General features: G+C 38.2%; 1 long non-coding RNA gene across 4 annotated transcripts in view; it reads right to left on the bottom strand.

Moving 5' to 3' along the window:
* Positions 1 to 17136, bottom strand: part of LOC105476754 (uncharacterized) — a 58482-nt gene that overhangs the window by 25310 nt on the left and 16036 nt on the right. For 2 of the 4 annotated variants that reach the window (XR_011615750.1, XR_011615752.1), the window contains exons 3-5: positions 9609 to 9698; positions 8701 to 8817; positions 7270 to 7359 (exon numbers count right to left, since the gene is read on the bottom strand). This is a non-coding gene — a long non-coding RNA (uncharacterized lncRNA). The remainder of the gene's footprint in view (positions 1 to 7269; positions 7360 to 8700; positions 8818 to 9608; positions 9699 to 17136) is intronic. The other 2 variants (XR_011615749.1, XR_011615751.1) reach the window with 1 other exon arrangement.

Genomic DNA, 17136 nt, shown 5'->3' with positions numbered 1-17136 from the left:
AAAATTGAACACAACTCTGCTTGCTAGCTGCATTTCTTAAACGGGATATAGCTAAGTTCAGAGAGATGCCTTCAAAATGTGTCACTTAAATGTTAATAGAATACCTCAACATGGATGAATCTTCAAACATTATACGAAGAGAAAAAAGCCAGAAACAAAAGGCCATATATTTTACAATTTCAATTATATGAAATGTCCAAAATAAGCAAATCCATAAAGAGAGATTAATGTTTGCTAGAGTCTGGGGGAAGGGGGATGAGGGAGTGACAATTAATGGATACATGGATTTTGGGGAGGAGTGATGAGAATGTTCTGGAACTGTATAATCATGATGGTAACACATCTTTATAAGTATACTAAAAACCACTGAATTAGATACATTAAATGGGTTAAGTTTTTGGCATGTGAATTATATCTCAATTTTTAAAAATGCTAATAGGGGCCATATGAGGGTAGTTGGATTTCAAATGATTTTTACTTTTAAAAAACCTTTTAGTATAGATTATTCGTTTATTTTTTAAATGAACATAGTCAGGAATGAACAATAGACAGCTTTCATGGGTATGGGGGATCTAGTGGAAAATCAGCCACTTAGAGATTTTAATATAAATATCTGATATATTTATATTCATGCATATGTAGAAAAGTAAAATTGTAACTATCCATTTAATATCATACATATCATACATACATAGAAAAGTTAAACTTTAAAATTCCATTTTAATTCTCTTCAGCTGGCATTGGTTATTATCAGCAGCATGCCAAGTACAGAGTTGTGTAAATCTTTGGTCTATCACTTTATATGAAATGGAATTATATATGTTGATATAGATATTTACCTGGGATTAGTAAAATTTCAGACTTTATGAAGTTGCCCATTTCTTCAATAAATATTTCTTCAGCTACTATATATGACTTGAGTTACTGTATGACTTGAACTGTGTCAGTTACAAAACCCAGTGTGAGCAAACACTAAGTTCTTCCCCCAAATGCTCCTTAGAACAAGGGTCATAGATGAAAAATTAGACTGGAAAATCCATTAAATGGACCTACCATAGTATTTCACACAACTTTTCATTCTTAATGTAAATGTAAGGAAAATACAATATTTCTTCCGCTTTTCTTCCCAACAGCCCCCAGTTTACACAGATACTAGTAGTAGATGTGGGAAATACACACTTGGGTGGCTATAACCTATTTAAAATGAGAGAAAAATCTTCAGGGATAAGTTAAAATGTTTTATAGTGGTAATTACAGAAACTGCAATACTAGTAATGCTCAGGAGTTAATTAACCACTTTCTGAACTTCACTCAACTTGTGTCACACACTTGGCAGAGGCTATCAAAGTAATCATCTGTATCAATGACTCTTATCTACTTTGAGGTTTACAGAACTTTGAGAATCTCTTTGTTTTCCGTCTTTTCTTTCTAATAAATGCATATAAATATATTTAAACTGAAAACTGCAGAAATATCAAGGTTTTAATAATTCTCTTGGAAACCATCCATAGATTCCTGAAATCTCGCAGATCTTAGGTTACAATTAATTCACTTATATGAAGAATGTCTTATTAATATAGATTAATACACTTTAGTTCGTTCAATTAATTAAATGTTATCCATTATATAATGCTTAGAATTGTCTGGCTTGTAGTAAGCTGTCAATGAGTGTTAGGTCATTTTATTTTTACAGCATATGTTGAGCATCTAATGTATTAGGCACTTTCTTAAATGCTAGATTAAAAATATATGACATTTTCTACGTTTACCACAAGACAGACATATATTTAATACTTTTAATTACCCTATACAGTATATATTTTAGTGCTTACTGCTTTAAGATGAAGAAACTGGCTGTATTGAAATTATCTTGCCCAATGCCAGTAGGGCTTCTCATCAAATCTAGTACTTCACTATGACTACTATGATTTCTCTTCACTACCAATAGAGAAACGGTAGGGCTTGTACTCAAATCTATTGCTTCTGATTCCAGAACCCATCCTCTTATTCCTGTGATATTCCATTGTTAGCAGATTTCACTCAACCTATGAAAAGCTTGTCTGGGATGATTCATTGTGAGTGCTCACCCAGATGAGCATATATCTCTTATAGGAAGAACTTTCAGTTAATATCAACTCAGATCAAAGCTAAACCTAGAGAAAGGCAAACTCCATAGTTGAAGCAAATGTCATAAATTTGCATTGGCAGAGTGCTCAAAGTGCTACCTTTTCAAAAGTCAAAGAGTATATAAATTACCATAAATTTCTTTTGTTGAATGAACTCTCCCCTCACTCACCTCACTAGAAAAGGCTGAATATTTGAATTCCTATAATTTTAATATTAAGAATCCTAGTGCACATTTAAAAGGTTATATAGTTTGTGAAAGGAATGAGACTTTGCACCTTGCTTTTGCCTTATTATGGTGTAGGCCAAAGGTGCTATAGTTTAAAATATTCTTGGTTAAAACTCAGAGTTGGACTTGCACATCTAAATTCTAGAGAGATTATTAAGACTGTTGATTTCCTTAAGAATCAAGACAGGTTTTTAAAACTTGTTAACATGTTTGATTTTAAATACTTCTTGGATGAAAAAGTTCTAGATCTTAAATGTTCAGATCTAGAAAAAAAGAAAGAGATTTGGTTACCTGTGCATATTTGAATTTTTACGAAAACAAAAAGATTCATGGAAATATGGCCTTTAATCAAACTATGTTTCCAATGCAGATGAAACTGAAGTACAAATGCAAAAGTAAGCTGGCTTGTCAATCATAGCTAGTCGAATCACCAGGGATGTGAAAAGTTTGGATTTCTGGATTTTAGAGGGTTAGACAAAGAAGGGAGAGAAACTTGCTGTGTTGAAAAGAATAGTGTTTTTGGAATTTTCAGACTCTTTGTACTTACTGTTAAAATAAACAGCATCAATGGAACTCATTTCTCTGACTCCTTCTTCCTCCTCTTAAATTAAGTTTAGCCTAAAGCTGCATCCTTACATATTTTAAGTTTTACCTAAGGGCTTTTCTGTACATTGTGAACCATAACAAGCAGAGGTATAAACAGACTGTTGCCTACACTTGTGCCAATCACCGAGTTTTGACCAAATAGCCAACTATTCCAACCATGTTCAAATATGGCAAACAATGAGCTGTAACCAATCCAGCAATTTATCTACCTCACTTCTGTTTTCTATACCTCACTTTCCTTTTCCTGTCCATAAATCTTCCACCACGTGGCCGCACTGGAGTCTTTGAGCCTATTTGGGCTCAGCAGGCTACCCTATCAATGTATTGTTCATGGCTCAATTAAACTCCTTTAAATTTAATTCAACTGAAGTTTTTTCTTTTAACACTCCTCAGCAAAACACATTTGTAATGCTCCCTGCTCCACCAGCTAATCCATTCTTATCATCTGGTATTCTACTGGACATTACATTTTTAAACAGTCACTAGGAGAAATATGCTTGCAAATAGCTAGTTGAGGCTGAAAAAATGATCAAAGAAGTTTAAATCTGATGAGACTCCTAGGGAAATACCTATTAGAAGCATGTGCATGGGTTGAGGGAGCTAAGAGAAGTCATAGTAAGAAATACAGTAATGGCCAGGTGCGGGTGGCTCGGGCCTTTAACCCAAGCACTTAGGGAGGCCAAGGCAGGCAGATTACCTGAGGTCAGGAGTTTGAGACCAGCCTGGCCAACATAGTGAAACCCCATCTCTACTAAAAATATAAAAATTAGCCAAGCATTGTGGTGTACACTTGTAATCCCACTACTCCAGAGGCTGAGGCAGGAGAATCACTTGAACCTGGGAGGTGGATGTTGCAGTGAGCCGAGATTCTGCCACTGTACTCCAGCCTGGGTGACAGAATGAGACTGTCTCAAGAAAAAAAGAAGAAACAACAACAACAACAACAAAAAAAAACGAAAAACAGTAAAACCTATGGAGGCCCGTAACTGCAAATAAGCATGCTGAAGGCATATAGCTGGTCAAAAAACAAAAAACAGACAACAGGGAAACTCAGGAACATCTTATTCTGAATTCTATGTTCTTCCCACACTCTTCATAGAACTAACTCTAACAAATTGTTTCTGGGAACCCCTTTATTCCCCCAAGGCTCTGAGTTATTTTAGAAGGAGTGTATTAGATTCACATTTGGCCACTTGGAGCCAGGCATATACATCCATGTTACTTTAATGTTGATGATCTGCAATGTGAAGGCTTGAAGCATGCAAAGAATATTTGGTGTCTCCTCTACAGACAGCCAGTACGATAGCTCCCTAATGATGGCGGTGGGAGTCCATCTGGGGTGGCCCCTGTGAGGACTCCAGCTGCAGTGTGGGAGGTGTGACCAGGACTGTGTGCTCAGTGGTGGCTGGTAACTGGTGATTCCAGTGGGAGCCCCACACCTTACTGAGTTGGCGGGGAGGGAGTCCTTGCCTGCAGGTGCAGATATAGCTGCCCAGCTGCAGCTCCAGACCCAGGCATCCCTGCACTCTTGGGAGCTCAGGAAACCCTCTCCCCCAGCGGGCTCAGAAGTGCCTGCTCCCACTCACAGACCTCTTCCTGCTCCTGGTGTCTATTCCAGTGCAGAGCAAAGTTGTGGCCAAGCCTGAGCGCTGTCACAACCTGGCCGGGTGTACATGTACTTGGGGCAGCACTGATATGCAGCCCCCTGTTTCCTTGGCCCCCTCCAGACTTTGAGCACCGACAAGCGTTGGAGGGAGGCTGAGGTACTGAGGGCAGCTTGTGATGGGCCTGCGGGTTCCCCTCAGCAGGAACAGCCTGCATGCTGTGGATGGCATGTTGATGGTGGTGGGAGGCACATAGACTCTCAGGAGGGAAGGGAAGGGGTAGGTCCCCAGTGAAACCCCACCTTCAAGCCAGGGACAGCTTGAAGCCTGGGGACTGGGCTCCCAGTTCCAGGTGGGGTTCATGACCTGGAATGAGAACTTCACTGATGTCTTTCAGCCAGTCAGATGGTGCTTTATCCAGGTCTGCCTATGTCTGCCTATGGACAAGTCAGCATGCACTTCCTCCATTCTGAGCACGTTAAAAATCCCAGATTCAGCCAGACTCAGACATTCGTCAGGGTGGCCAACCTGCAGAAAGGAGCTACCCCCTTCGGGTCTCCTGAGAGCCATTCTATCACTCAATAAAACTCTCCTCCTTGCTCACCCTCCAGTTGTCCACGTAACTTCATTCTTCCTGGACACGGGACAAGAACTTAGGACTTGACAAATACAGGGCATGAAAGGAACTGTAACACATTCCTAACTGACTCACTAAGCTGCAGGTGGTGACACACTCCTGGACTGGGACTGTGGGAGTGAAGAGTGGCAACCCTTCTGGGACCCAGACCTTAGAATTTCTCTAGCTAGAACTGCTGTAACACTATATTCCTCTACCAGTGCTGGGTGGTTGCCCCACAGGACAGGAAGTAGCAGTGGTACTTCCTGTCCAAGAGGGGTCAAGCCAAGATCCGTGGCCAGAGTGGGACAGTGGGACTGAGACCTGTAACACAAACAGGCTGAAACCCATCCCCCCAAAACTCACTCCCTCACTCATGAAGCTGTGGGCAATAAGAAAGAGAGAAGAGCTGTGGCCTTTCTGGGAGCCCAGACCCCCGGCCTCCCTGAGCCAGGGATGTGACATGTTATATAACACTCTCTTTGGGGCTCTGCGGTTCCTGGCATCTCTGAGTTTTTGGATGCCATCATCTTTTCCTCATCCAGATGCTTGTGCCCACAGCAGAAGCTTCTTGTGGTACATCTGGTCCATTCACAGCCTTGCACAAAGCTGGAGCCTGGAGCTACTTGCCATGCTGCAGCAGAGAGTGTGCCTGGCTGTGCTCAGTGTCCAGACCCCATGCTCGCTTGCTCACACACCCCTTGCTACTCTCCACCTGGCTCATGGCATCCAGGCCAGTAACACGAGCTGAGCACAGCCTGCCAGGCCAAGTCGGTATAACAAGCCCAGCAGGCATGAGCAATACTCAAGCAGAAGGTGCCACTGCCCACAGAGGTTTCCAGCTGGCGAAGCGACACCCTAAGGATCCCATGACACTACCATACAAGTTGCAGGAACATAAGAACACTTTCCTTCTTTCATCTTTATTTGTCCTTAAATCTAGTTCAGTGAAAATGCGCATGGCAAACTGCCTTCCGCCATGAAATCTGCTAAATGAGTACCCTGTTCCCATTAGTTACTGAACACACACACAGACACACACACACACATACTGCACAAAGAGAGAGAGAGACAGAGAGAGATACAGAGTTGTTCTTCTCATCTATCCTAAATTTTACTGACCTCGGGCACCATCCCAGAATATAAAACCTCTAGCTTTCAAACAAAGGGACAATTCAATGACACACAGCTCAGGTAGGTAAGAGATTCTCAGAGGGTAGTGCCGTATTTCAGCCAGCTGATAAACATATGGCAGCACTCTAGGTCTTATCAACCTATTTCTCCTAGAACTGAGTAGTGAGGGGTTGTCAAGGAGCTGCATATTAACAAATTTATCTGCTTTGACTATATCTGATATAGTCAGTGAGGAAATTGCGCTGATTTGGCTGAAGGGTTGTCCAGTAACCTCTGTTTTTTTCTGTGATGAGTATTTTCTACATGGTGAATATTTTCCACAAACTGAATGAGGAAAGTCTACTGTTCAAAACTTTGAGGAAAATGTATTTAACAAATATAAACATGAGGTTGGGAATTAAACAAGACAGTTTTCAAACATAAAATTAGATGACAACTTAAAAATGTGCGAGAGGCCCAGCAGTTATTTAAAAAATATCTTATGATGTATATAAGCAAAAAAAAAGTGTAGACAACTTGCTTGTGCCAACTTTAGAACCCTACTTAGACCTGAAATCTACAATTTAAAAAATGATGGTAACAGATGTCTTTTCATGCATCTATCATTCTTGGAATAGTTAAAGCAACAGGTATATTTAACTCTTCAACTTACAGAAGAGCTGTTATGGGGCATCCAGAAGCTAACCTTGACTTTTTTTTCAGGAATAGGATTAATCTTCCAAATTTTTCTAGAAGACAGAGCTAGAGACAGTAGGCTAATGACTTTCAAGAAAGCAGATTTCAGCTTAATATAAGGTAGAGCTCCCTAACCATGAGCACTCCCCAAAAATGTAGTAGATTTCCAATTCTGAATATGTCTAGCACAGGCTAGAGAAACACTGGGTAGGAGGAATATAGTAAGCTATGTCATTTCTAGCCTTTGGACATAAAATAATGTAGCAGGTACAGTGACTCACTATTTATTGAACTTGGCCTTCAATCCTAAGGAGAGTAAATCCAACTCTTCTTCTTAGGAATGGTCAGATTTTCTGTACTTTCCGATGATCCTGTAGTGGAGAATATGTGAAATCCATTTTCTTTAGCATGTGGTAATGACTATAAGCAAATAAATTTGATATTTATGAGATTCATGTAGATGCCCCAAAGTATTCCACTGGGGAGCTTGAGATTGAATTATTCATCTACTGCAAAGGAATTGCACAATAGCAAAAGTACCAGGCAGCATAATTTCACAACTCCTTTTATGTCTGTCATTAAAGAGATTTTCCAAGTTTAGTTTTCTCCTGTTTAAGGTAGGTGTATTATTTATTCCACTTCCTTAAAACAAAAATTCACAGCCAACATCATCACAAGGCATCGCTGTTCACTTTACTTTAACTATAAATAAACTCTGCTATCTGTAGCTCCTTGACTGCCACCTCTGGAAATGTTGCCACAGCTGGTCCTCACTTTCCCCCTCAGTTTCAGACTCTCTGTGTCTGACTCTTTTGGTGTTTTATTCTCTCGTAAGTTATTTTCACCATATTTTTTAAAATAAAAGTGACACAGAGAAAGGGGAAAGAATGAGGAAGGAGGAAGAGACAGAAAATGACTCAAAGTTACCCTCTGTTTTTAAGAGGGCTCTTTGCATGGATAAACTGAAGTCATAAGTTGTGTGTCCTTGGATGATGCTTTAATTTCATTAGTTTTTTTGAAAACGAAGAGAATCCTGAGTTATTGCTTATGTTTATACAAACAAATCCCATATTTCCCATCTGTCACTAACTGACTGACTTAATTGAATGTGTATCAGTTGGTATTTAAGGGCTGCAGAGCTGTAAGAACTGATATGTCATTTACTGAATCAAGAAATGGGTTATTGAAATTCCTCTATCCCTGTTTTAGGTGCTAGGGATGCAGGAGTGACCAAGATCCCTGTCTTTTCAGGCTTCTTTCTAGTGAGCATGAACACTAAATGTGTTTTTATCCTAAACAAAATCTATGTTGAAATCAGTGAATAAACACATGGTATAAGGAACTGTTTCTGTTAAGTTAAATTATATGTACCCTGTTGTAAGTAAAGGGAAAATACTCAGCTGCCCTACCCGGTGGTTTATACTCATTTCGTCTCATCTTACAGAGATAATGTGTGTTGTGGTTGGGAGAAAAAGTGAACTGGAATAAGTTGAACTTGAGTCTAACTTTTATTTTCAACACGTATTAACTGTTGATCCACCGTGCTCTCTTTTCCTCTTCCTCCTTCTTTCTTTAAGTGGGAACAGGAATAGATACGTCACAGAGTCATGATGACTTAATGACACAAAACATGGAAAACACATAGTAGTAGAGTGCTTTGGACAGAGTAGGTTGTTAAAAAAAATATTGCTTCTCATTTTTCTTCCCCTTACCTTCTTGTTCTTACCTTGCCACCATGAAAGGCGGACATGGACACTCGTTCAGCACTGCAAGTGGGACTATCTGATTAGGCTTCTTTCTTTTTCCTTATCATAAACCCAATGTGAACACTGTGAAGTACACAAGAGACAGGAGAGCACAATACAAAATGATTACCTAATTTTAAGTGATTCTTTCAACAGCTTTCTCCACAGCTCAATTTAAAGTTCGAGGTTTTTTTTTTTTTTTTGGTTGTTTTTTTTCATTTTCGACTCACAAGGACTCTAACCTTGACTAAATGCATATGTCTGCGTACTTATTAGCATCACAGGGATCCTTTAGAAGACCTGGTCCCTAGAGAAGGCAGGGAGGCACCTGTTAGATTGTTACTATTAGGAATGTTTATTTACCAAGAAGTGTGGAAGTTATTGTGTTGCAGAGAGACACCTGCTTCAAGGTCAAGCCTTCTGACTGTGAGCAGCACCAATTCAGTGATTGGTTGATATGGGAGAAAAAGGTCTTGCCCCCTTGAGGGAAATGAAGACAAGTCTGAAGGAACATCATAAGCAGGGGCAGCTGAGGCCATGTTATAATTTTAACTCTTCAACTTACAGAAGAGTTGTTATGTTATGGGGCATCCAGAAGCTAACCTTGACTTTTTTTTTCAGGAATAGGATTAATCTTCCAAATTTTTCTAGAAGACAGAGCTAGAGCCAGTAGACTAATCACTTTCAAGAAAGCAGATTTCAGCTTAATATAAGGTAGAGCTCCCTAACCATGAGCACTCCCCAAAAATGTAGTAGATTTCCAACTCCGAATATGTCTAGCACAGGCTAGAGAAACACTGGGTAGGAGGAATATAGTAAGCTATGTCATTTCTAGCTTTCGGACATAAAATAATGTAGCAGGTACAGTGACTCACTATTTATTGAACTTGGCCTTCAATCCTAAGGAGAGTAAATCCAACTCTTCTTCTTAGGAATGGTCAGATTTTCTGTACTTTCCGATGATCCTGTAGTGGAGAATATGTGAAATCCATTCATCACAGCCCAACTTTTCCTCCACCTTGTGTTGCTTCCTTCCCCTCTCCCACAGGTGTTGCTTGAGGGGACGCATTCCAGTAAGTTCTTACATGCACTAATCAATATCTCAGAGGCAGCTTTCTTGGGAAAGCCAAACTGCCACGAAGAGCCAGGTGTTAACTGTCCCACTCATTGACATCAAGTGTGCTGCTCAGATTCACAGTCTAGTGTCAATTCCATAACTCAAAATCCCATGGCAGTCTATTAATACAATGGACTATTCCACAGCAATAAAAATAAACAAATACTGGCTGCACATAACTGTCGGTATTTATTTTGAGTCGTATGAACCTGTGTTTGAGACGCAGAAGCTAAAACAAAAGAGTATAGTTGTATCATGTCCAGTAAAAAGTATATCTTTGGGAAAACTTCATATTTAAAAAATAGGAAAAATGAATCTGAAGTACCAGAATACAAAATAGTGATTACACTTGAAAGGGGAAGTAAAAATTAGGACGGAGCACGAGGTGGGTGTCCTGGTGCTCATAAAAGTTCTGTTTTTTGATCCGAGTGCTGGCTACTTTATGAATATTCACCCAATGATACACATAATTTGCGTGCACTTTTCTTTAAGTAGATTATATTCCAATAAAATATATTTTTAAAAGAACAAAATAAGTGTACTTGACAATGTAACCATTAGAGAAATAAACTGATTCCAAAATTTAAGGATATACAGGCATTTCGTAGAATATTACTGCTGCTTATCATAAGCCAGGCAAAAGTCACACAAGCAAGAACAGGCAAGCACTCAGTATTAGATGGTTTTGTATGCTGCAGAATCATTTAAATATATGTCCTGCAAAAAAATTTCCTCCTTCTTTATGATGACAAATTATTATGGCCTGGCAGGTGATAACTGCTGAAATATTCAGAAGGCACTTAAGATGGAGAAAAAAATCCCAACAAACGCTATTTGAAATCCATTTAAAGAAAATTTCTCTCTGAAGAGCAGAAAAACAAAGAAGGCAATTGATGGCAATTTATGACATGACAAAATCAATTACAGCCATGTGCCCCATAAAGACATTTCAGTCAACCACAGACTGCATAGACAGTGGTGGTCCCGTAAGATTATAATGGAGCTAAAAAATTCGTATTACATAGTATTTACTATGCTTTACTTCTTATTGTTATTTTAAAATGTACTCTCTCTGTTGCTCTCTCACTCTGTGTGTGTGTATATATAGATATAATGCATATATCTGTCATATATACGTACACACACTCTCTGTGCATATATATAGAATGTGTATATATATATCGTATACATGTGTGTATATATATATACAGTATGTATATACAGACAGTGAGAGAGAGATAAAGTTAGCCATATAACAGCCTCAGGCAGCTTCTTCAAGAGAAGGCATTGTTGTCACAGCAGATGACAGATTCATACCTCTTATTGCCCCTGAAGACCTTCCAGGGGGACAGGACATGGAGATAGATGTTATTGTGATGATCCCGGCCCTGTGCGGGCCTAGGCTAATGTGTGTGTTTGTGTCTTAGTTGTTTTTTGTTTTTTGTTTTTTTTTTTTTTTTACATTTAAATAGAAAAAAAATTAAAATAGAAAAAAAGCCCATAGAATTTAAAAGATACAAAGAAAGAAAATGTTTTTGTACAGCTGTACAATGTGTTTTATGCTAAATGTTATGACAAAAGAAACAAAAACATTTTTAAAGGCTTATGAAGTAAAAAGTTACAGTGTTATCATAAGCTAAGGTTAATTTATCATTGAAGAAAACATCGTTTTTATAAATGTAGTGTAGCCTCAGTGTACTGTGCTTATAAATTCTATAGTAGTGTACAATAATGTTCTAGGCCTTCACATTCACTCACCACTCACTCACTGATTCCCTCAGAGCATCTTCCATTCCTGCCAGCTCCATTCATGGTAAGTGCCTTCTACAGGTGTACCACTTTTTAATCTTTTATACCATACGTTTACTGTCCCTTTTCTATGTTTGGATTTGTTTAGATACACACATACTTACCTTTGCATTCCAATTACCTACAATATTCAGAACAATAACATGTTGTACAGACTCGGAGCCTAGGAGCAATAGCCTGTATCATTTAGTCTAAGTGTGTAATAGGCCGTACTGTCTAGGTTTGTGTAAGTACACTCTGATGTTCACACAACAATGAAATTGCCTAAGGAGGTATTTCTTGTGACGTACGCCTGCCATTAAGTGATGCGTGACTACAGCTTCTTATTGGATTGTTTTGCTTTTAGAGTGAATACATTGAAGAAAACAAACTCACTTAATTTTTATGCCACAAATATATCATGTAGCACTGTGACTCTTCAAGAATGAAAATTGTAACAAAGTTACTTCTTGAATAGGATAAACAACTATAAACTGGCTTAAATGTGATAGTGTGATGTAGTAAGAAATATATATTTGATCTTAGTTGCCAGTTCTCAGGCAGAGCTCCTAAAACCCTTGTAATTTCCTAAGTGATAAAAGTAAAAGGAGCATCTTCTGTTGTTCATAACAAACCCCTTTCAAACACACATGAGTTTATGTGAATGAGATGACTTTTGGAAATCCCTTAAAGATGGGAGCTACTTACCAGGGAAACCAACCATACGGTTAGAGGATTGAAACTTTCAGCCTCACCCTCCAAATTACAGGGAGAGGGGAAAGAGTACTGGAGATTGAGTCACTCTCTAGTGGCCAATAATTTCATCCAGCATACCTAAGTAATAAAGCCTGCAGACAAACCTTAACTCAAAGGATTTGGAGAATGTCCGGGTTGCTGAACATATTAAGGTGCTGGGTGGGTGGCTTGCCCAGAGAGGGTACAGAAGCCCCATGCCCCTTCTCCATACTTTGCCCTGCGGGTCTCTTCCGTCTGGCTGTACTTGAGTTGTATTCTCAATAGTAAACCAGCAAATGGAAGCGAATGCTTCCTTCAGTTTTGTGAACCCCTCTGTGAACCCCATAAAAAAATAAGAAAATCCTATTATTTGTTGCAACATGGATGGGCATTATGTTAAGCAAAATAAGTCAGGCACAGAAAGGTGCTTATATGTTCTCATTCCTGGCTTACATGTTCTCATTCCTATATGGGAGCTAAAAATGTTGATCTCATGGAGGTAGAGAGTCCAATGGTGGTTACCAGAGACTGGGAAGTGGGAAGAATAAAGAAAAATTAATTAGTGGGTACGAAACAGAGTTCAACAGAAGGAATGAGTTATATTATTCAATTGTACAGTAGGGAGACTATAATTAATGATAATGTATGGTATATTTCAAGATATCTAGGAAAGAGAAAAATTGGAATATTCCCTGCACAAAGAATGAATACATATACGATATTTTAGCTTTCCCAATTACCTTGATTTGGTCATTACATATTGGGTATATGTATGAAAATATCACATGTACAACTATTATATATCAATAATAAATAGGTACTCAAGTAGTTTTTATATGGAATAATTTTCCTGCAGAGTTGGAAATGGTTGCTACACACGTTAACCTCTGACTATGCTCTCCTTTATGTCTTCTGACTCATCATCTTTTATGTTTCTCTTCCTTGCTCACCCTGGTCCAGCTTCGAGGGCTTTCTTACATTCCTTTTGATTCCACAAACAAGCGAGCTATGCTTTCACCTTCAGGTCTTTGCATTTGTTATTCTCTCTACTTGGAATTATCTTTCTTAAATTTGCAGGTATTTAATTTCATATTGTCTCTGTCTCAGTAAGGCACACTCTATTTCCCCACCTCCACTCCCCAGCACACGTATACTAGAACTGTTTTCCTTTTTTTTTTTAATATCATGTGTCATACATCACATATTCTAAGTTTTGTATTGTCTGTCTCCTCTGTTATATAACTACAAAGCTCAAGCAAAGAAGAGCTTTAGCAAACTGCTTGCATTGCTGTGTCTCCTAAAATAGTCCCTACTCTATAGTAAGTTCCCAACAGATATTAGTTGATTGAATAATGATGTTTAATAGAAAATAGTCTTAACTAAGCTGAAATAGAAAAAAATATATATTACCTAGAAATTGTAAAGAATCTTATAGGTCAAGTTATAGAATATCAGGTTCTCAACACCAGTGATAAGTGAATCTGCTTCTAGAGAGATGGAACACATGGTTTTTTAGAGTCCCTTATAATCTATGAGATTCTCACAAAGGCACAAGGAACTTCTGTGTATAAATCCCTATTAAGGGCAGCATCCATCATCTCTTCATCAAGACCACAAGCGTCTCCTGGTTCACTAAATCCCTCTGAGGCCAAGCTCAAACTGTCATGTCAGGCCCATCTGCAGAGTAAACCCACGAAACTAGACTATACATGATCAGGGGGTGGGATTGCTGGAAACAGTATGAGGATTGCAACCATCAAGGGCAGCCAGGAAAAAACATACAATGTATTCTCTATTCTCAGATCCACAAACTGGAAGAAGATTTCTATTCTCCTGGTAGATACTCTTCAAAGTTGACCCCAGTGCATCACATTCATGCTTTTATAGATGTTCCAGTCAATACTAAATCTGTACCTAAAATGTAGCTAAAACGTCATTGTGCCAGTTTTGGGTGTAAGTCTTAAAAAGAACTTCAAGCTTCCATTCTGTCCTCTTGGACGCCTTGAGTTTTCATGTTAGAAGTCCAGCTAATCTACTGAAGCAAACATGTAGAGGAAGAGGCCCTGAGACTACATGGAGAGAAAGGGGGAGGAAGACGGTCTAGCCATCCCAGTACCTTATCCTCACTAAGCCCAGTCTTCTGGCTGCTCATCAGTGCACCAGTCATGGGAATGAACCAACTTGGACATTTCAGCCATGTTGAGCCCCCAGATAATTGAAGCTCCTGTCCAAATCGTAGCATCAGGTGTAACATAAGAACTCCTCAGATGAACCCAGTCAATGTATAAAATCATGAAAAGTGACAAGAAAGATTGTGGTTCCAAAACTTTTGGAGTGATTTTTTAATGTACAGATGGAAAATTAAAATTGTTAAAACTACTACTACCTCATACATCCAACTGGGATGAGGAAAGAGAGGTACAGGGCTCTCTTTAAGGGACTTTACAGGCTTGTAATGCTTCTGTCTCCATCTCATTTTCTCATTTTCTCATTTCTCATTTCTCCATCTCATTTTCTAGAAATGAGCTTATAAATGGTAGAGACAGCTGAAGAGAGGGTTGGGATTGCCACCTCAACAGTGATTCCTCTGAAGTCATTTGTCTTTCATTAGGACAAAGATTCTGAATTTTAAACATAAATTCTATTTTTTTTCTAATTATGTGACTGTCACTTTCCCTATAGGGAAGTGCTGGCCTCATATATCAGAGCTCAGGTAAAGATAAAGGGCAATAAATACTTTAAGGTCTGAATATGGCAGGAAAACAACATTGACACTTTATACATCTTCCTATCACCTCTTTAGAGCAGATAAGTGTCAGACCAAATCCTCCTGGCTCAAGAAACTATTTTGACACAGAAAGCTGCCCCCACTTCTTACACCTTGGAGTTGATCCAATATTTGGATCATTATATCAAAGAGCATTTTTAGATTACATTACAAGCACAGACAGCATGTATCCTTAGGGCTTAACATAAAGTATATTTAAAAAAAAACTTTAAAACAAGAATTTGGCTTGATGTTTTAATAAAAGAACTAAAAGATCTCAGGATTAGAAGCTTCACTCAGTAAAATTCCTAAGCCAACATCATTAAAGTTGAGCCCAAGTGAGCAATCAGGGAATCAGAAGTAGATTCTTACTCTTTTCTCAAATTTGCATTTGCTTTTCTTTATTTAATTTCTATTCTGTAGACGCTGAAATAACTCTTTCAGCTGATTTTGTCTTAAAGGAAATAAATGTAACAATCTAATCTGCTCATATTCAAATCCTAATGTGTGCACAAAGCCCTTTATAAAAAGATGTGTTAAATAATTCAATGAGCAGATTATTATTACAGAGAATTAAATAAATGGATGTGGCATATCTCTAATACCCTTGTGTAAAGCCTGTTTTAATTCGATAATCCCAACTGGATGCAACGTACTTAAATGAATACCATTAACTTGTATTTTTTCTATTCTGTTTATAAACATAATAACAGTTGAGAGACATTTATTAAGAAAACATCAACTCTATTTGCACATTCTTAAAGAGAATATTAGAAAAACAAAATTTTAATTTTCATGTGTGTAATCTGTTAATACAATTAGAATGGAATATGATTAGGTACTTTCAGATCTTTCCATGTTAATTAAAAAGCTAATAACTTGAATGGCTATAAATACTGAATTAGTGGGGCTAATGCTCTCGGCAGTTAATCCTTTATTTGCCATTTACTGAAGATCACTTAACTGGGATACCATCTTTATGTCAGGAATCCCCTACCAATAGTTGCAAAGGCCCTTAATCTTAGATGGTAGATCTTTGAGCCATTTTCCAATACACCGCACTCCACTAGGGATTTCCTAACAGTCAGCATTCACTGCCTTTGACTCAGTCTGTCAAGGAATTTTACTGTCAGCAATTTCTCTGCCTCCCTAAACTTAGTAATAATTTCTAGGTCTTAAAGAAAAGAAAAGCAGCTCCACTAGAAAAATAAAACAAAGGTTTCTAGCTCTAATATTTAAGAAACTTAATATTTTTAACAAGAAATAGTAAGAGTAGACAATGTGAGCATCAAAAGATTAATATCAGCAATTGGTGGATATACATAAAACAGTGTTTGACATTTTTATACTAATGAAAATCCATGAGTACATAATAATTTAAACCAAATCACGTCGCTCATCTTTGGAGGATGCTAGAGAAACAGTTCACTATTCTTAAAACTAGCAAATAAAGTGAAATCATATTTTTTAAAAAATTACTCTGACTTTCCTTTATAAACTGTTGATGATAAGAGTCAAACTCTGTAAAATAATTAAAGAGATTTGTCCTGAGTCAATACGAGTGACCATGGCCCATGACACAGCCCTCAGGATGTCCTGAGAACATGTGCCCAAGGTGACCCGGGTGCAGCTTGGCTTTATACATTTTATTAAGACATGAGACTTCAATAAAACACATTTAAGAAATACATTGGTTTGGTCCAGAAAGGCAGGACAACTTGAACTGAGGGTGGGATGGGTCATCTAGCTTATAGGTAGATTTAAAAGTTTTCTAGTTGATGATTGGCTGAGTTTATCTAAAGACCTGGGATTCATAGAAAGGGATGCCTGGGTTAAGATAAAGGGTTATGAATATCCAAGTTCTTATTAGCAGAGGAAGCCTTTAGGTAGTAGGCTTTAGAGCGAATAAGTTGTAAGGTGTTTCTTATCAGACTTAATGTCTGTGTTGATGTTAATGCTGGAGAGGTATAATGAGGCATGTTCTACTCTCACTTCT

Source organism: Macaca nemestrina, chromosome 17 (assembly GCF_043159975.1).
Source record: "Macaca nemestrina isolate mMacNem1 chromosome 17, mMacNem.hap1, whole genome shotgun sequence".
Taxonomy (NCBI): Eukaryota; Metazoa; Chordata; class Mammalia; order Primates; family Cercopithecidae; genus Macaca; species Macaca nemestrina.
This window is presented reverse-complemented; position numbering and strand designations above follow the sequence as displayed.